The sequence below is a fragment of the Saimiri boliviensis genome, chromosome 12 (genome assembly GCF_048565385.1).
Source record: "Saimiri boliviensis isolate mSaiBol1 chromosome 12, mSaiBol1.pri, whole genome shotgun sequence".
NCBI lineage: Eukaryota > Metazoa > Chordata > Mammalia > Primates > Cebidae > Saimiri > Saimiri boliviensis.
In genome coordinates, this window is record NC_133460.1 from 36,658,251 (window position 1) to 36,678,658 (window position 20,408).

The window sequence follows — 20,408 nt, forward strand, 5'->3', positions numbered from 1 at the left end:
AGAAAGCATAAACTAGCCCTGTGAATGGATGGCAGATATACAAATACATTATCTATGAAAACACAGAACAACCCCCTTCCTGGCTCATGTGTGGGCAGTCAGTGTGACTGCTTAGAGTCCTAGAAGGGTGTGAAGCCAGCCCAGTGTACCCTAAGTGCAGACATGTGTGGCATTGAAGCATGCCTGCATACCATCATTAGATACGTCACTTCTTTTAGGAGTGCCAGGTCCAGGAAGCACAAATAAGGTGACTGGGGCTGTACCTCTCTTTGGGCTATATTCACTGACTGCCTACTGTGTCAGGCACTAGCCTGAGCACTGAGCATACAATGGCGAGAAATGAGACATAGTTTTTGACCTCATCCAGCTTGTGGTCTGGACTGGTGTCAAGGAAAAAAGGTGGGGAATGTGGCTGTATGTATTCTCTCTCCAACCACACTTGGCCTATGTTGGTTGCAGAAGTCAGAGTGAGTGCTTAGCAGATGGGAACGTTGTGAACATGGGCTGGACTGCAAATCAGGTTCAGGATTTGACCAGTTATACATCCTTCCCTGATTCTCCCCAGCAGTGCTGCCATCAGGAAAGTATCTTGGAAAGTGATTAAGCATGGTAGCTGTAGATACACTCCCGTTGCAGTATTCCTCGTTGGGGAGAGTCAATCTCCATTCGGTCTCCTTGGGACTCCATCGTTAGACTGCCTTCCAAGATGGCGGATGACCTAGTGTATGAGACGGTCCTGTTTCCATTGGGAAATCAGGAAAGTAACTTTGATGTCTTAGAATCTTCAGAGCCTCTTTGCCTCTTTACTTCTCCACTGCCACGCCCCCAAATGCTTCAAAGTAAGACTGTTTTTTTTTCCCCCAATCCTTGGTGTTTGGCTTGAATTTTGTTGCCACGGTATTTAATCTGTTTACGTGAGTCTTTTATTTTTGCCTCTTAACTACACAATGAAGAATGTGGTAGAGTCTAGCCTGAGTTAAGCCTAGAATTCTGGAATTCTTGGTGTGTGTGTGGGATTTGTGTGTTTGTGTGCATGTGTGTGCACCAGGACCCTCTCATGGGGACCTGGTGCCCTGTGCCAGGTTCTTCCCTGTGTACCCCCAGGGGTGCTGTTCACATAGTTTCCCGTGTGAATGGTGCCCATGGACCTGGGCTGCACAGTGGCCGTGAGGATGCGAACTCCACACCGCCAGGACATGGATCTTCAACTCCAGGAGCTGTGCAGAGCATTTCTGGGGGGCATTTTGAGGCTCAGATAAGGGCTTGTGGGTATACTTCTTACACATGCCCTTCAAGTCAAGTTGATACAAGATAAGAGGTTTTGGACACCTGCTAATTAAAACATGAATATTGCATTGGGGAAGATCTTGTTCCCCCTTTTATCCCCCGTCTTACTGCACCAAGAAGTTTAAATTGGCTTTCTGAAAATGTGCCCACAGAAAGGAAACATCCTTTTTACCTTAGGCCTCCGGGCCCCTGCTGATTGAGAGCCAGACTGTGAGTCAGAAGTGGGTTTTGTGAGTTAGCACCTGAATTAACTGTGTCCATCAAAGTCAATAAGGTGACTCTCTTGCTCATGAGAGGCCTTCGGGGCACCGAAGTTTCTTCTTGAACCGTTTCCGGAGCCCCTGACCGTGGTTCAAAAACAGGTAGGCATTTGGTTGCTGTCCCACAATGAAGGTGAAGCTGAATGTACCACAGCTGCTCTTGTTGAACTGCAGCTATTAAGAGATCAGAGGCCCCAGAAAAGTCACCCTCCTGATCAGTGACCTCCAAACTCAGAGACCACCAAGGGGTGTTTTCAGCTGCTGTTTGGAAGTGATTTTTCTGATTTCAGTGTTACGAGGCCTCATTGTCACAGCCAAAAGACCTCTTCAAAAAGTAATAAACTGCCTATTCATTGGGCGACATGACAGGGAATACCATCTAAGCAATTTTTTTAGTGACTGGGCATTTTTTTTAGCAGTCCAAGGTGATAATACCAGCATTCCTAGCAGAATGACACAATACAGTACAATTTGGATAGAATTAATTAGGGAGCAAATTGCATTAAGTAGGTAGCTCTTTGCTTCAATGGCAGCTTATGAAAAAACTACCAGTGTGAAGGGGGTTATAATGTCATTTTAGCTTTTATTATCAACATCGACAACAGCAACTGATACTTTTGTGCAATCTCATATTACAAGTACTGTGTTCAGTGCTTGTTGTAAATTAACGTCTGTAAGTTTCGCTACTGGCCCATGAGGTGGGTGCTGTTATGAATAATATTCTCGGATGGGAGCTGAATAATTTTCCCAAAGTCTCCCAGCAAGTAAGGGCTGTGGAGCAGGGTTCAGACCCAGGCAGGCAGGTTCTAGGGCCCAGATTCTTTACTGCTGGTTATGTTAACGCACTCGTTTATTAAAACTTTGACAGCCATCTGTAAAATATGCAAGAAGCCCAGTGCTAATGAAAGTAATGATAGGTTTCCCAGTGTGCTGGCTCACTCCTGTAATCCCAGCACTTTGGGAGGCTGAAGCTGACAGATCACTTGAGTTCAGGAGCCCGAGACAAGCACAGCCAACATGGTGAAACCCCATCTCTCCTAAAAGTACAAAATTAGCCGGCGTGGTGATGCATGCCTGTCATTTGAGCTACTAGGGATGTTGAGGCAGGAGAATCACTTGAACCCAGGGGGCGGAGGTTGCAGTGAGCCGAGATCATGCCATTGCACTCCATCCTGGGCCACAGAGTGAGACTCCATCTCAAAAAAAAAAAAAAAAGTAATGACAAGTAATATGGTTTGGCTGTGTCCCCACTCAAATCTCATCTTGAATTGAAACTCCCACAGTTCCCAGGTATTGTGGGAGGAAGCTGGTGGGAGGTGATTGAATTACGGGGGCGGGCCTTTCCTATGCCGTTCTCATGACAGTGAATGAGTCGCATGAGACCCGATGGGAAAAGGGGAGTTTGCCACACGAGCTCACTCTTCTCTTTTCTGCCGCCATGTTGAGATGTGCTTTGCATCTTCTGCCACGATTGCGAGGCCTCTCCGGCCACACGGAACTGTGAGTCTAATAAAGCTCTTTCTTTTGTAGATTGCCCAGTCTCGGGTATGTCTTTATCCGCAGCGTGAAAATAAATACAACACGCATTGGAGAGTCAAAGCTTCGTGTCCCTGCTTTTCTCTTTGTGCGCTTATGGCTCTAATACACCTTTGTTTGGATTTCCTGAAAGATTAAGTTGTGTGGGGAAAACCGGCCTGGTACAGAATCTATTCTGGCGGAATCAGCAGCCAGCAGCGGTCAGGTTTTGGGTCTGTGCCTGGGGGTGGCAGTGTGAACTCAGTAGCAGCAGGGGGAGGGACTGTGCTGGTCACTGCCTGTGTGGTTGGGACGTGATCTCCCACAGCAGAGCCTCCACGTTTGGCTTTGTTTGTCCCAAGCATCCTACACATCATTTGACATCATTTAGGAGATTCCTTTTATACCTGAAATGGGCAGCATTGGAGTCTGTTGTTGGCCACCATAAAACTCTGTCTTACACACAGCCTAAAAATGTGTCTCAGCTGGGCGTGGTGCCTGACACCTGTAATCCCAGCACTTTGGGAGGCCAAGGCGGGCAGATCACTTGAGATCAGTAGTTTGAGACCAGCCTGGCCAATACAGTGAAACCCCGTCCCTACTAAAAATACAAAAATTAGCCGGATGTGGTGGCAGGCACCTGTAGTCCCAGCTACTTGGGAGGCTGAGGCAGGAGAATCGCGTGAACCCAGTAGGCAGAGGTTGCAGTGAGCGGAGATCCCACCACTGCACTCCAGCCTGAGCAACAGAGTGAAACTCCATCAAACAAACAAACAAACAAACGGGTGTCTCGATACTTTAAAACCAATTGAGTAATGTTAATGAACTTTCTTTTTCAAATGTGTGACTACCTCCATCTTTTCTCCTGACAGAACTAGGAAGGTAGCTGTGGTTCAAGATCAGTGTTATGCATATTACTGCTGAAATAGGCTCATCACCGCTGATTGGCTTGTGCGTAAGAAACCTTGAGGAACTGTCGAGAAATAGCAGGTCCAAGCTGCAAGGACTTTTGTGTTCTTAGGTTTGATGTGTATATTTCAATTCCTCCCACCCTTCAGACCGCCAGACTCTCTCAAATCCCTTCTTGTTTTATGCTTTCCAGTAAACTTCAAAATAGAACTAAATTGCAAGTTGGAGGTTGACCTGTTACTCTTTCTAGCTTCGAAGGAGGAGGTCCTGGTACACTTTGGCAGCTTCCTGCTGTTTCTGTTCACTTTTAGAAGGTGGCTCTGAAGAAGGTCTTTGTAATTGGCATCTTTTTTCCCCTGACTAAGGCCTTCTCCAGTTTTGACATGTGTCATTATGGCCACGTTGTTTGGCCCAGTTTCAGGAGCCTCATTTGGGTTCTCAGTGCTGTCTAAATCTGGCCTCTGCGCTCAGAACAGACCTGGGAATGTCACACAAAGTCCCTCTGATGCCACCCCCACCAATATCTTAACGCTTGTTATTCTTTTAGTGGCTAGAAACACATCAACCAAGGATATTGTGGTGCCAGGCAATGAGTTTTCAGTATACTAGAGGGAATTTTCCGGAATATTGGGTAACTAGTCAGGAAATTTATGAGTGAGCAACTGTGAGTATCCAAGCATGAAACTCAGGAGTGAGTCCGAACCATGAGAAAGCTGACATTCCCAGGACTTTGGTGCTGAGATTTCATGAGAATTTATGATATGTTCACACTCCGTGCTGTGACATTCCCAGGACTTTGGTGCTGAGATTTCATGAGAATTTATGATATGTTCACACTCCGTGATTGCTTACCAAGCCTGTGTCACTGGGCTTAGCATGCACTTTGAAAAGCAAAACATTTATTCCTTAAAAAGAACTCTGTGTTGTACCCATTTTACAGGGCAAGTGGTTGAAGCTCTGAGAGGCTATCATAGTATGTTTTGTGTTACTATAAAGGAATACCTGATGCTGGATTTTTTTTTTTTTTTTTTTGAGATGGAGTTTTGCTCTTGTTGCTCAAGCTGGAGTGCAATGGTGCAGTCTCGGCCCACCACAACCTCTGCCTCCTTGGTTCAAGCAATTCTCCTTCCTTAGCGTCCCAAGTAGCTGGGATTACAGGCACGAACCACCAGGCCTGGCTAATTTTTTGTATTTTTAGTAGAGATGGGTTTTCTCCTTGTTGGTTAGGCTGGCCTCAAACTCCTGACCTCAGGTGATCCGCCTGCCTTGTCCTCCCAAAGTGCTGGGATTACAGGCATGAGCCACTGCCACCAACTCCTGGATAATTTATTTTTAAAAAAATTATTTGGTTAGTGATTCTGATGGCTGGTAAGTTCAAGATTACGCGTCTTCATCTGGCGAGGGCCTCAGGCAGCTTCACTCACCGTGGAAGGTGAAGGGGAGTTGGCATGTGCAGAAATTACAGGCAAGAGATAAAGCAAGAGAGACAGAGGGGAAGGCCAGGCTGTTTGTCAACATCCAACTTTTGTAGAACTTATAGAGGGAGGGTGTTAATCTATTCATGAGGGATCCACCCCTAAGACCCAAACATCTCCCATTAGGCCCCACCTCTGATACTAGGGATCAAATTTCAACATGAGGCCTGGAGGGGACACACATCTAAGCCACAGGAGAGGCCAAGTTACTTGCTTAGGAGCACATCGCCAGAAAGTAGAAGAGCTGGGTTAGAACGCAGACCTGCCTGAATCCCAAGGCCGTACTCTTCCCCGAACACCATGTAGTGGTTATTTCAGTAGGGGTCCCACAGATGGGTGGGGAGCAGGCAGAGAAATAAAAAAAAAAAAAAAAAAGAGACTGGGTACTGGCGTCTCATGCCTATAATCCCAGCACATGGAAGGCTGAGGCAGGAGGATCACTTGAGCCTGGGAATGCATGTCCAGACTGGGCAATACAGCAAGACCCCATCTCTCTAAAATATATAGAGGATTTATAATGAGTCCACACTTAGTGATTGCTAACCAAGCATATGTCACTGGGCTTAGCAGATACTTTGGAAAGCAAAATATCACTTATTCCTTAAAAGGAACTCTGTGTTATACCCATTTTATACACACACACACACACACACACACACACACACACACCACTTGGGAGGCTGAGGTGGGAGGATCACCAGAGATCAGGAGTTCGAGACCACTCTGGCCCACATGGTGAAATCCCGTCTCTGCTAAAAATAAAAAAGTTAGCTGGTCATGGTGGGAGGCATCTGTAATCCCAACTACTTGGGAGGCTGAGGCAGGAGAATCCCTTGAACTCGGGATGCGGAGGTTTCAGTGAGCCGAGATTGTACCACTGCACTCCAGCCTGGGTGACAGAGTGAGACTCCGTCTTACAAATAAATAAAAATAAAGGAAGCAGTAAAAGGTTGAAAATTAAAAGGGTGACTTTCGAAAGACCGTATGACCCTGTGGAAGAGACATACTGTGTTCTTATGTTTGATTTTTCCTGTTGCATACCACACCCAGCCCAGGGCCTCGTATATTCTAAGTACACAGAATAATTTGTTGAAGGAACATTGAGTAACAAGGAGAAGAAATGGCCGCTTGTTCTCTCTCTCTCTCTTTTTTTTTTTTTTTTTTTTGAATGAATGCTTTAACTGTTTGGCATCTTCCTCCTTATTTAAATGGGCCTTATGGTCCCTTTTGACCCCCAGCTTTTGAGGCCTACTGAGGAAGGTTGGAGCGAACCCAGCGTCTCTTCCCCAGGGCCTCCTGGTCTCCACGTGTCGTGTCTTCCCATCTGCCTTCCAGATGAACAGATGACTCATCCGCTCCCTGCAACCTTCCCAAACCTGCTTCTTGTCTTCTCTGCTCTCTTTCCCAATTTCTTAGGCAGAACTCTTCTGGCTGTGAGTGATGGAAGCCAACTTAGTCTAGTTTAGGCCCCACGGGGGAGTTTACTGGTTCCCAGATGGTGATTCACAGGAACCCTCGGGGAGACCCCACTGGAGCGCAGAGAGGGGAAGCAGAGTGCGGTAAGTCACAGAGCTGTTCATTATGGAGAGGGCCGGCAGAGCTTGAGAATCTTGAGAACAAGCTACGTGCAGGTCGTGACTATATCTTTTCCTAACATATTCCCAGTGTCTAAAACAATAACACCCATCACATAGTAGGTGCTCAATAATATTTGTTGAATGAGCATGTGGAATGCATGAATAGTCGAGTCTTTTTTATTTTTATTTTTATTTTTTTGAAACAGAGTCTCACTTTGTTGCCCAGGCTGGAGTGCAGTGGTGCAATCAGCTTGCTGTAGCCTCCGCCTCCCTGGTTCAAGCGATTCTCCTGCCTCAGCCTTCCGAGTAGATGGGATTACAGACACGTGCCACCATCCCTGGCTAATTTTTGTATTTTTAGTAGAGATGGGGTTTCACCATTTTAGCCAGGGTGGTCTCGAACTCCTGACCTCAAGTGATCCACCTGCCCCTGCCTCCCAAAGTGCTGGGATTACAGGTTTGAGTCACAACTCCCAGCCAAACAGTGGAGTCTTAAAAAGTCTTCATCTTCCCCTTTGCATGGATAGGAGGTAACTAAGAGCAGGGAGGGGAAATGGAGGAATTGTTTCCATCACTGTGCCCTTCTTTTCACTCTCATCAAGCCTCAGGGGCCCCAGGGCCTGGCTTCTGCCAGCTTCAGGCCCTGGGTTCTCTTCCTGCCTTGAGGTTGTCTCAGCCTCCGCAGATGACAGACAGCCTGCCTGCCCCAGTCTCAGACTGGGCATCTTCCAGCTTACAAGGGCCCCACAGTGAATGGACGTTATTCGCTTCTTGCATCAGACTGGCTCGGCTGACCATAGCAAGCTGTGGCCGCCAAGGAAGATGCCAGGAGCAGGGTTTGCTGCCAAGAGCTCCCTGATTCTGTCCCTGTGATTCCAACTCCCCTGGGCTTCCAGCGGGTGAGAACAAGGACTGGCTGTGGCAGAGTTCTTGTCTTTGGGTGGGGTGTGTGGCGAATGGAAAGTCAGCCGCTCCAGCCTCGTGGTCTGGCTGCTGCGAGCAGGGATGCTGTATAAAGTGACTTTTCAAGGCCTTCTCCCTTCACTGGGCCTTGGCAGCCACACTGTTTCTCTAGAACTGAGCCTGCCTTGTGTCTGTTGGGAAGAAAGACGTGAAAATGAGGGCTGGAGCGGACGCAGGGCTCCGATTCCAGGAGAAACAGGGCACCATGTTGTGCTGCTGCCTGGGGCAGAGCTGACAAGCGCCACATTCATGCCGCAGCAGGAGCTGGCTCCCTTTGTGGTATCAAATGCCCCCTGTGCACAGCTGCGACATTGATCAGCAATGTCAACTGTGTAGAGAGGTGGCGCGGGGTGGCGCAGCCGTTTGATTAACCAGGGGCACTCTAAATGCTATTTTTCTCATCTGAGTCATCCTTCGATAAAGTTATGTGTGTGTGTTACAAGTTTATGTTGTATTCTGTGTGGACGGCACCCCTTGGAGGTGTGCAAAGAGTCTCCCCTTATTTGGAGATGAGGCACAGATGCACGTGGTTACAGCTCTCTGCACACGTTTATCCTGTCTTTCTATCCCTGTGCTACGTTTGCATGCCTTTTGTGAACGCACACAACTCTGAATGTTTTTCTCTTTAATTTTTTATTTTTTAGAGACAGAGTCTTAATATATTCCCCAGGCTGGTCTTGAACTGCTGACCTCAAGCCATCCTCCCACCTCAGCCTCCCAAGTTGTTGGAATTACAGGCCACTGCCATGGTGTCTGGTCAAGTCCGAATGTTCTTTGTGCATCCGTTGTTGTGTGCATGAGTGGGCGCATGTGTTCCTAAGACAGAGAGGCTTCCTGGATTAGAACCATGGCTTTGCTACCTATGCACCACATGATGAACTCCTGTCAGCCTCGGTTTTCTCACCTGTATAATGGGGATCATCATGTTTCTCACCTCACAAGAGAGTCTTGGAGGTTCAATGGGGCAACACCCGGCCCCAGGTCAGTTGTTGACATGTGTCAGTTACTGTTGCTGTTACCATTTTGACTTTGCAGGCCTGCTCATGTGTCTTTGTGACCTGCTCCACGCCCCCATCCTCAGCGGGAACGGGAATCGTGCTGGTGTTTTCTCTTGCTTTCTGAACAAGGGATCCAGTGCTCTGAGTTCTGAGGAGGAAAAGGGACAGGCTCTGAGACTCCTTTGGTTTCATCAGGGGCTCCTTAGCTTGCTCTGTTCCACTTGGATAGGGGAGGGGTATCCGATCCTCCCTGGGCCCTGCATGCCTCTTGGGTCACTGTGGCTTGTGACACCCCCCTAAGCGTCCCCAACCACACACAGACACACACACACACACACACACACACACACACACACACACACACAGTCACACATATTGAATCTGTCTCATGTTGCTGCCGTTTCCCACGAGGGCCTTAAATAACTCTCCGTGGCTGTGGTCTGAACTGCACAGAGAAAAGCTCTTTGTCCCTAACCTGCTGTTGGATGGCTGCTACCTGGCCTGACCTCTGGCTCCAAAGGGCAAGTCCAGCATTTCAAGCTGCCTGTCTAGCCCCTATGGACCTGAGGTCTTGGAGGACAGCTCTCAATGGAGAATTGTTTCCGAAATAGAAACAAGGGTGAGCTATTCCTTAGTGGGCGTTGAAGAAAGGGCCTTTTGCCTCTCCTGCTGTGAACAGCTTTCATGTCTGTTCTTCCGAGGCAGAGTAGTGATATGGTTTGGCCGTGTCCCCACCCAAATCTCATTTTGAATTATAGCTCCCATGATTCCCGTGTGTTGTGGGAAGGACCTGGTGGGAGGTTAGTGAATCATGAGGGCGGCTCTTTCCCATACTGTTTTTTGTGATAGTGAGTCTCATGAGATCTGATAGTTTTATAGAGAGGAGTTTCCCTACACAAGCTCTCTCATTCTCTGTTTGTTGCCATGTAAGATGTGACTTTCACCTTCTGCCATGATTGTGAGGCCTTGCCAACCATATAGAACTGTGAATCCATTACATTTCTTTTTCTTTACAAATTACCCAGTCTCAGATGTGTCTTCATCAGCAGCATGAAAACAGAGTAATACAGGTGGGAAAACTGCGGGCCCTGGAGGAAGCTTTGTAGGTTCAAATCGGAGTTTTGCCACTTACTGGTTGTGTGACTTGGGCAAGACGCCTGCCTTTTCCGAGTGTGTCTCTTCATCTGTCAAATGGACATAGCTGCATCCAAGGTTGGATATAAGGATTAAAGGCAGATATTCCCATAAAACCCATAGAGTGATCCCTGGCATGCGGGAAGCATTGGTAAGTGTTAGCTGTGGCTGTCTTATTACCATCACTATGTATCTTCTTCACATTTGAGGCCCTCACTCTAGAAGCTGGAATGGTGGTCATTCTGCATGAACCTTTAACATTATAAGCACTTGGTAAATATTTTGTGATTCCTTGATCTATTAATTCATCAGAAAATAGGGTATATCCATGCTGGGCAACAGAGTGAGACTCTTGTCTCTAAAAAATTTTTTTAGATAGTCAGGTGTGGTGGAAGTTGCCTGTAGTCCCAGCTCTCCAGGAAGCTGAAACAGGAGGATGGCTTGAATGGAGCCCAGGAGGTCAAGGTGTCAGTGAGCTATGATGGCGCCACTGGATTCCAGCCTGGGTGACAGAGTAAGACTCTATCTCTTAAAAAAAAAAATTAGAAAAAAAAAAAAGATATCGTAAAACAAACACTATGTATTTAGAGTAAGACAAGCTCAATATCAAGAGAACTTAAGGATGGACATTTTCACCTTCCATGTAGGTGTTTGCCATGGAGACAAGAGAAAGAGCTGCTTTTTGTCCATGTCTTAAAGGAGAAAATGTATGCTCCGACAGCCCCCAAATAAAGACCTCATAAGTTGGAATTCTGTTTTTCCCACAAGCAGTTTATTTTGTATTTTCTCCTATTTCATACCATCTTTTTTGTTGTTTTTTTTTTTTTTAGACAGAGTCTTGCTCTTTTGCCAGGCTGGAGTGCAGTGGTGAGATACTGGCTCACCGCAACCTCCGCCTCCTGGGTTCAGGTGATTCTCCTGCCTCAGCCTCCTGAGTAGCTGGGACTACAGGCGTGCGTCACCATGCCCAACTTATTTTTGTAATTTTAGTAGAGATGAGGTTTCTCCAATTTGGCCAGAATGGTGTCTATTTCTTGACCATGTGATTCACCCACCTCATCCTCCCAAAGTCCTGAGATTACAGGCATGAAACACCAAGCCCAGACTAAACCATGTTTTTAAAAACACTACCCATAACCCAACTGCGATTTTCACTTCTTCAGTTTCTTCCTGTATTTATCTATACCCATTGTTTTTAAACTGTGTACACTTTGTCTTTTTCATATTCACTTAATATTGCTTTGTAAACACCTTTTTTTCTGTTTTGTTTTTGAGACAAGGTCTCTGTCACCCAGGCTGGAGTGCAGTGGCGCAATCAGAGCTCACTGCAGCCTCGACCTCAAATGCTCAAGGGACCCTTCCGCCTCATCCTCCTGGTTGGTTGGGACTGCAGGTGTGTGCCACCATGATTGGCTAATTTTTTATGTCTTTTATAGAAACAGGGCTTTCCTATGTTGCTCAGGGTGGTCTCCAACTCCTGGGCTCAAGCTGTTAACCCATCTCAGCCTCTCAAGGTATTGAGATTACAAGCATGAGCCACTGTGGCCAGCCTATAAACACTTTTAAAGTGTTTCTGCCATCTCTATGCTGATTATGCTGATTTGTGCATAATTCACCACTGAATTCATGCACCTTAGTTAATGTTACCATCGCTCAATTGTTGAATGTTTAGATTTTTGTTGATACTCTCTTTTTTTTTTTTAGACTTACTCTTGCTCTGTCACCAGGCTAGAGTGCAGTGGTGCAATCTGCAATCTCAGCTCACTGAAACCTCCACCTCCCAGGTTCAAGCAATTCTCCTGCCTCAGCTTCCCAAGTAGATGGAACTACAGGCACGCACCACCATACCCAGCTAATTTTTGTATTTTTAGTAGAGACAGGGTTTCACCATATTGGCCAGGATGGTCTCGATCTCTTGACCTCGTGATCCATCTGCCTTGGCCTCCCAAAGTGCTGGGATTACAGGTGTGTGCTGACCTTTTTGTTGATATTCTAAATAATGTTGTAAATATCTTTGGGCCTAAGGCTTTTATTTTCCAGTTTTTTCTGTAGTAATTTTTAAGCAGGAGCCCACTGGCCAAGAAACAGCTTATAAATGTTTAGTGCTCTTACATGTTGTGGAAGTTGATGTAATAGCAGTAATAATAACAGCCATAGCCACTAACCCTTCATTGAACAGCTAGGCCAGGCACTCATAATTATCTGAGTGCTTAGCATAGATTTTTAAATTTCCCCCACTCCCAGCTTCTTGAGGTGGGGATGTTATTATTCCCATTTTACAGATACAGGAACAGAGACAAAGAGAGGTTAAATTACCTGCCCTGGAGGGTGGGCATTGTGGCTCCCACCTGCAATCCCAGCACTTTGGGAGGTGGAGCTGAGCAGATCACAAGGTCAAGAGATCAAGACCATCCTGGCCAACATGGGGAAACCCTGTCTCTACTAAAAATACAAATATTAGCTGGGCGTGGTGGCGTGTGCCTGTAGTCCCAGCTACTTGGGAGGCTGAGGCAGGAGAATCACTTGAACCCAGGAGGTGGAGGTTTCAGTGAGCTGAGATTGTGTCACTGCACTCCAGCCTGGGAGACAGAGTGAGACTCTGTCTCAAAATAATAATAATAATTACCTGCCCCGGAACATAGAAAAGGATGTTGAAGAACCCATCCCTTTCCTCAAAAAACTCAGTGGCAGAAACTACACATAGTTACAACGGTAAGCTCAAAGTTGCCCTGGCCACTTCTTGAGCCATTTCCACAACTTTAGCTTGCAAATGCTAAATATGTGCCCATAATTACATCTCCCTATGTAAATGTAGGCAGCGATTGAACTTGCAGGAAGTCCCTCTGGCTTTTCTGGAAGACACCCCCACGCCGTGCGGCACCATTCCCAGCAACCTCAAGGCAGAATGGTGGGAGTTGGGGAAATTGTTCTCAAGTCCTTTTCCTTTGCTTCCTTGTACCTTTTCTTCTGTAACATCCCTCGCCTCAAGGGCCCAGCGTCCGTGTGCGCTGTCATCTCCCGTCCACCCTTTCCAGCTGCGCCCTCTGGAAAAAAACTCATCGGCTTGACGCCATGGCTCATGCCTATAATCCCAGCACTTTGGGAGGCCAAGGCAGGCGGATTGCCTGAGTTCAGAAGTTCAAGACCAGCCTGGGCAACACAGTGAAACCCCGTCTCTACTAAAATACAAAAAGTTAGCTGGGCGTGGTGGTGCATGCCTGTAGTCCCAGCTACTTGGGAGGCTGAGGCGGGAGAATCTCTTGAACCCAGGTGGCGAAGGTTGCAATGAGCCGAGATCATACCACTGTATTCCAGCCTGAGTGACAAAGCGAGACTCCATCACTGAAAAAATAAAAAAATCTCTTCCCCACTGGGGTGGAGCTGACTGGAATTCATTCCGGGGAGAATTGCGTTTTGTCAAGCACTAATGTCGAAGAATTGACTCTGAAGAATAGATTGTAGATGTGTGTGTATGTGTATAAAAGAGAAGAGAGAGAGAACCGGATTATGTCATTCATTCCTCTGGCTGTTACTTCTGTTTGCTCCCTCTTTTTTCCTCTTCCCCACCGAGGGTTATTACTGTCCCAATGTAGGGTTGATTCTTGCTCATCCTTCAAATTTCAGATCAGGTTTCCCCTCCTTCGGCTGCCCTTCCTTGCTCTAACTCCACATCTTGTTTCTTTCCTCCTAGCTTTCATTACTAGCTGACTTTGAAGGTTGATGGGTTCATTCATTGCCTGTGTCTCCTAAACTGCAAGTTCTGTTTTTTTGTTTTGTTTTTGTTTTTTTTTTTTTAGGCAGAGTCTCTCTCTGTTGCCCAGGCTGGAGTGCAGTGGCACGATCTCAGCTCACTGCAACTTCCGCCTCCCAGGTTCAAGCGATTCTCCTGCCTCAGCCTCCCGTGTAGCTAGGATTACAGACATGCGCCACCCGGCCCGGCTAATTTTTGTATTTTTAGTAGAGACAAGGTTTCACCATGTTGGTCAGGCTGGTCTTGAACTCCTGACCTCAAGTGATCTACCCACCTCGGCCTCCCAAAGTGCTGGGATTACAGGTGTGAGCCACTGCGCCCAGCCCCTAGATGGCAAGTTCTATGACGGCAGTAGGTACCCTAATCTGTGTGAGTCGCTGAGGTACCTAGCATCTAGCAGACTGCCAGGCACGTGGTCAGCTGCACTCATTGTTTGTTGATTAAATACTCGATGTGTCTCCCGCGTACATTTCACTGTGAGCACCTGTCCTTCCTGTCTACCTGGTGGAGAACTGAGGAAGCTGCCAGTGCCAGGAGAGAGTTTGAAGCTGTGATTTCCTTGTTACCAAATAAATGAGAAGCCCGGTGAGGGCCAGTTAACTTGATGGCAGCTGTTGGAGAATTTTGCGGGCTGGATCCTTAGCGATTGTGTTGAAAATACAGAGGCTCTATTTTGTTTTTCTTTCCCGAAGAAATATTTGCTTTCTCTCTGGCAGTGTGTACATTATGATACCAGAGCTGCAGGATGTTGACCTGAGAAGTAAAAAAAACATACTTTCCAAAGTGACTTTGTCAGCAGCTTAAAATTAATAAATGTGCAGCTGCGGGTGGTGGCGGGGGCTGGCGTGGGGGGCGAGGGCCGGAGGACTGGGGTGCAGGGATGATTAAACTGCCCCATTTTGCCATGGGGACGACACCACTTTTCTTTTAGCAGCAGGTTAAGGGGATGAAAATCTGAATTGGCGTATCTCTAAACAAGTTATTGCTTCGGCTGTGAGATAATTTGTTGAGAAAATGCCATTATTTTTCCAATATAGGTCCCTGGGACTGTGCAGCCGGGGCGTGATGCTGGCAGCTGTGGTTGCATGTAGATGCTAAAGCATCGTGGAGTGGGAGAATGAACTTCAGGTTAAAGCCTGTTTCTTCTTAAATAAATTGAGTTTTCTGTTTTCCGCGGTGTAATGAGGAGGGAGAGGGGCTTCCCTCCTGCTCCCAGTGCAGGGGGCCCTGGAGTTATCCACACTCCTTCCCTTGACAATTAGGATCCTTCCAGCCACACCAGAACCTCCGGGGACTCTCATTCTGCCCTGAAAGGCCAGGGAGAACCCAGGTCTTTACCCCGTGTGGGCAAGAGCCTCAAAGACTGACTTGAGCATCTCGGCCGCCATTGCCATGTTTTCCAGTGACCTTGAGGAAGTCACCTGTTATGGGTTGGATTATGAATTCCATCCCCTCTCCCGCCCCCAGATTCAGATGTTGAATTCCCAATTTCCAGTACGTTAGAAATTGACCTTATTTGGAAAGACCATCATTGCAGATGTAATTTGCAAAGATGCAGTCATACTAGAGGAGGGTGTGTCCCTAAGCTAATATGACTCATGGTGCCCTTATAAAAAGGGGGCATTTTAATTAGCCAGGCGTGGTGGCAGCCACCTGTAATCCCAGCTACTCTGGAGGCTGAATCAGTAGAATCGCTTGAATCTGGGAGGTGGAGGTTACAGTGAGCCGAGATGGAGCCACTGCACTCCAGCCTGGGCAACAGAGGGAGACTCTGTCTAAAAAAAAGGAGGGGGGAGTGGGGGGACATTTGGACACAGCCAGGCACACAGGGAGAACAGCTTGAGAAGTCAAAGGCAGAGAAGGGCATGACTTATCTGTAAGCGAAGGAATATTCGAGATGGCCAGCAGACCACCAGAAGCCAGGGGAGAGGAATGGAACTTTCCTGCTCACAGGCTTCACAAGGAACCCCCCTACTTACACCTTGATCTTAAATTTATAGGCTCCAGAAATGGGAGGCAATACATTTGTATTGTTTAAGCCAGTTAGTGCTGCTTTATGGCAGCCGGTGAGAAACTGATACATTATCCAAGGACCACAGTTCACCCATCATGTATACGCGGAAAAAAATCATTCATCCCCACTGAAATCCACGTCTCCACGTGTGCCCTAAGCAAGGCCTTAAATCTGCCATTATGCCAGGCGCGGTGGCTCACGCCTGTAATCCAAACACTTACAGAGGCCTATGTGGGCTGATCACCTGAGGTCGGGAGTTCAAGACCAGTCTGACCAACTTGGAGAAACCCCATTTCTACTAAAAATACAAAATTAGCCAGGCATAGTGGTGCATGCCTGTAATCCCAGCTACTCAGGAAGTTGAGGCAGGAGAATCGTTTGAACCCTGGAGGCAGAGGTTGCGGTGAGCCGAGATCACGCCATTGCACTCCTGCCTGGGCAACAGAGTGAAACTCTGTCTCAAAAATAAATTAACTAACTAAATAAATAAATAAAATCTGCCATTTAGGCCACCAGAGTTTCAGCTATCATTGCCCTTTAGTCCTGTAGAAACTTACTTGGTCTTGTGTTGTTACTTTTCAGGTGACACCTTCCCTGTGACATTCTGAGCCCCAGAAGGGGAACTGAGCCTCTTTCTGTGTCTTGATTCCAGCAGATGCTTAGGCACTGCCTGTTGGATTCAATAGATCTGCCCACTCTGACTCATGAGGCGCATTAACCTCTAGTCCTTATCTTTCTGGAGTTTTCGCCTCTTGTCAGTCCTTTGGTGACCATCTGCCCTTCAATATTTTTGTGGCCTCTGTGGATCTAAGGTCTGCATTTTCCAGTCATGCCTCATGTATGTGAAAAAGCTGTCCAAGGCCAGGCGCAGTTGTAATCCCAGCACTTTGGGAGGCCAAGAGGACGGATCACGAGGTCAGGAGATCAAGACCATCCTGGCTAAAACATGGTGAAACCCCGTCTCTATTAAAAATATGGAAAATTAGCTGGGTGTGGTGGCACTCACCAATAGTCCCAGCTACTTGGGAGGCTGAGGCAAGAGACTCACTTGAACCAGGGAGGCGGAGGTTGCAGTGAGCTAACACAGCTGCACTCCAGCCTGGTGACTGAGCAGGACTTTGTCTCAAAAAAAAAAAAAAAAAAAAAATCCCAGTCAAACTATCAAGTGCCCTAGTAAAATAGCAGTGATGACCGATTCTGCTGTTTGTATATCTGAAGAGGGACAATCAGCATAATTCAGAGGCTCAGGTTCTGGTCCAGCGTTATCATTTACCAGCTGGACATCTCTAAGGAAATCACTTAACCTCTCTGAACTTTGGTTTTCTCAGCTGTAAAGGTGTGATGCTTGCCTTGGCTGCTTCATGGGTTGTCAGGGAACCAGGAATGTGTGTGAGAGGCCTTTGATAGCATCGGAGCAGGGGCAGAGGCTGCAGACACAGAGAAAAGGGAGGAATGAAAAGGTTCTCATGGTGATCTGGAGAACAGGTAACCCAGCAAAAGGAGTCTCCATGGGAGGGGTGGGCCCAGGGTTGCCACGTCATCAGAGTTTTTAATAGACGCCAGGAAGGCAGTTTACTATGATGTAGTCCAGCCACCCAGTGTTGTCTCAGGTGTTTTTAAGCACCACAGGTTCATACCAAATTAGATTGCAGACTCTTGCAGACTCCATGATCCACCATCCTGTGACACTTGCTATGGAATTCGATACAGATAGACGTCAATGGCAATGCTTATTTCCTTTCTGTTACCCAAACCTGCTGGTCCAAGCATCCTCCTCAGTAACACTGAAATGCAAGAGTCAATATTAACCAAGGAAGAGTTAGGTTGTCACCTCCTCCAGGAAACCTCCCTTGATCACACCCTTACTGAGTTGAGTTGGATCAGAGGTTGGCCAGCCTTTTTTTTAAAGGAGCAGATATTTTAGATAAGAGATATGTTAGATGTTGAGGGCCCTTCAGTCTCCTTGGCAACTACTGAACTCTGTCTCTGCAGCAGGCAAGTAGCCAGAGATGATATGTAAACAAATGAATGTGGCTGTGTGCCAATAAGACTATTTACAAAAACAGGCCACGAGCTGAATCTGGCTATGGGAACTATCCTGATTTCCTGATTTCCTAGTTAGATACCTTGTTTTGTTTTTTGTTGCTGTTGTTTTGTTTTGTTTTTTTGAGGTGGAGTCTTGCTCTGTCATCCAGGCTGGAGTGCAGTAGTGTGATCTCAGCTCACTGCAACCTGCATCTCCTGGGTTCAAGTGATTTTCCTGCTTCAGACTCCCGAGAAGTGGGGATTGTAGGAGTGTGCCACCACGCCCAGCTAGTTTTTTGTACTTGTAGCACAGTCAAGGTTTCACTCTGTTGGCCAGGCTAGTCTCGAGCTCCTGACCTCAAGTGATCTGCCCACCTCAGCCTCGCAAATTACTGGGATTACCGGTGTGAGCCACCGCGCCCAGCCTAGATACCTGTATTTATGTACTACCCTTACACCCTAAATTTAGCCTCTTACCAGCAGTCTACTACCACAACCAAGAATAAACACATTTATTGAGCACTTACTGTGTGCCAGGAGCTGTCCCTTCATTTATCTTTACCCATTTCTCACAGTAAGTTCACGTGGAGGGTCCTGCTGCTCTCCCCATTTCACAGATGGGAAGATCGAATTGCGGAAAGGTTAAGCAGTGTGCCCAAGGTCACCCACCTGAGCTTTCAGACTGTTTTAAACACTTCGCTTCTATGGCTGAGTCAGCAGATGTTTCACTTCATCTCTGTGTTTCCTTGCTGCCCAGCACGGGGACTGGCTGTAGGTTGTGCCCACAAGTCACTGCATGATTATTTCCGGTTTTGCAAACCTGTATGGGAGGGTTATAGATAGAAACATTGCTTTGTAACATTTTCTAAATAGACTTGGAGAGTCTGCCTGGAGCAAACTTTCCCACCCCAGACTACCTTTGTTTTCCTTGCCTGGAGAATTTGGCAGCTCGGGCTTGGCTGCTCTTAAACATCTGGCTCTCTAAGCAGCCTGAAATCCAGCAGCACCCATGACCACTTTGATCTCTGTCTGGTGGTGCCTCGCGAACCATCACAGCCCTCCTTGGCTGACTGGAGGGATGATGAACAGAGTCTGCTATTCACCAACCAACAGATGAGAGTGACAGAGAGGACACTCTGTACCTGAGTCCTTCCCGGAAGGGTCCCTGAAGAATTCCATGTCAATATGGTAAATTGATTCCTATTTGAAAAGCCCTTCACAGATTTCACTGTATTTAAAGGAGTCCCCGATGGGAATCCTTTATGCTGTGAATGATCTCCTGGCAATTGATCTCCTTTAGAAGTTTGGCTTCAGTTTAACAGGGGCACCTGTGTTATTCTGTACTTCTGTGAGCAGAGCTCAAAGTATTGTAATAAGCAAGAATAATTATGATTATTTATAGGGAGTCATTGTGATGTGCCAGCCACTGTGACACATGCTTTGTTTTATGATGATTTCTAATTTTTTAGAGACAAGGTTTTGCTCTGTTATCAGTGGTACAATCATGGCTCACTGCAGCCTCAAACTCCTGGGGTCAAGTGATCCTTCTGCCTCAGCCTCCCAAGTGACTGGGACTACAGAAGTGTACCACCATTTCATTTTTTTAATATTTAAAAGATGGGTGCAGATTGGGGTGATATGATTTGTCTCTGTGTCCCCACCCAACTCTCATCTCGAATTGTAATCCCCATGTGCCAAGGGAGGGATTTGGTGGAAGGTGATTGGATCATGGGGGAGGGTTCCCCCATGCTGCTCTCATGACAGTGAGAGGGATTTGGTGGGAGGTGATTGGATCATGGGGGAGGGTTCCCCCATGCTGCTCTCATGACAGTGAGAGGGATTTGGTGGGAGGTGATTGGATCGTGGGGGAGGGTTCCCCCATGCTGTTCTCGCGACAGTGAGTGAGTTCTCGTGAGATCTGATGCTTTAAAAGTATTTGGCGATTCTCCCTTCAGTCTCATTCTCTCCTGCCGCCATGTAAGATGTGCCTTGCTTCTCCTTCCTCTTCCACTGTGATTGTAAGTTTCCTGAGGCCTCCCCAGCCCACGCAGAACTGTGAGTGAATTAAATCCCTTTCCTTTATAAATTACCCAGTCTCAGGTAGTTCTTGATAGCAGTGTGAAAATGTACTAATATGGGAGGGATAGGCAGGGATCTCACTCTCTTTCCCAGGCTCGTGTTGAACTCCTGGCCTCAGGTATCTTCCTGCCTTGGCTTTCCAAAGTGTTGAGATTACAGGCATGAGCTACTGTGCCCAGCCCAACAAATGCTTTATAAGCTCTGTTTTGTCTGTGCCTTTCAGCTCCTCTATGGGGGAGGTGCTGACTTTTTGCCTATAGGTAAACTGAGTCATAGTTTAAATTATGTGCCCAAGGTCACATAGCTGGTCAGTATTGCTGCTGAGATTCAAACCCAGGCAGTCTAGCTCCAGGGCCAGAGCTCTTCCCACCCTCCTGTGCTGTTTTCTCTAAGCATGATGGCCTTATTTATCTGCAGAAAT

The 20,408-nt window shown here is 47.1% G+C and overlaps 1 protein-coding gene across 2 annotated transcripts in view; it reads left to right on the forward strand.

The window, feature by feature from the left end:
• Window positions 1–20,408, forward strand: part of XYLT1 (xylosyltransferase 1) — a 382,463-nt gene that overhangs the window by 56,308 nt on the left and 305,747 nt on the right. The gene's annotated exons all lie outside the window — the stretch shown is intronic.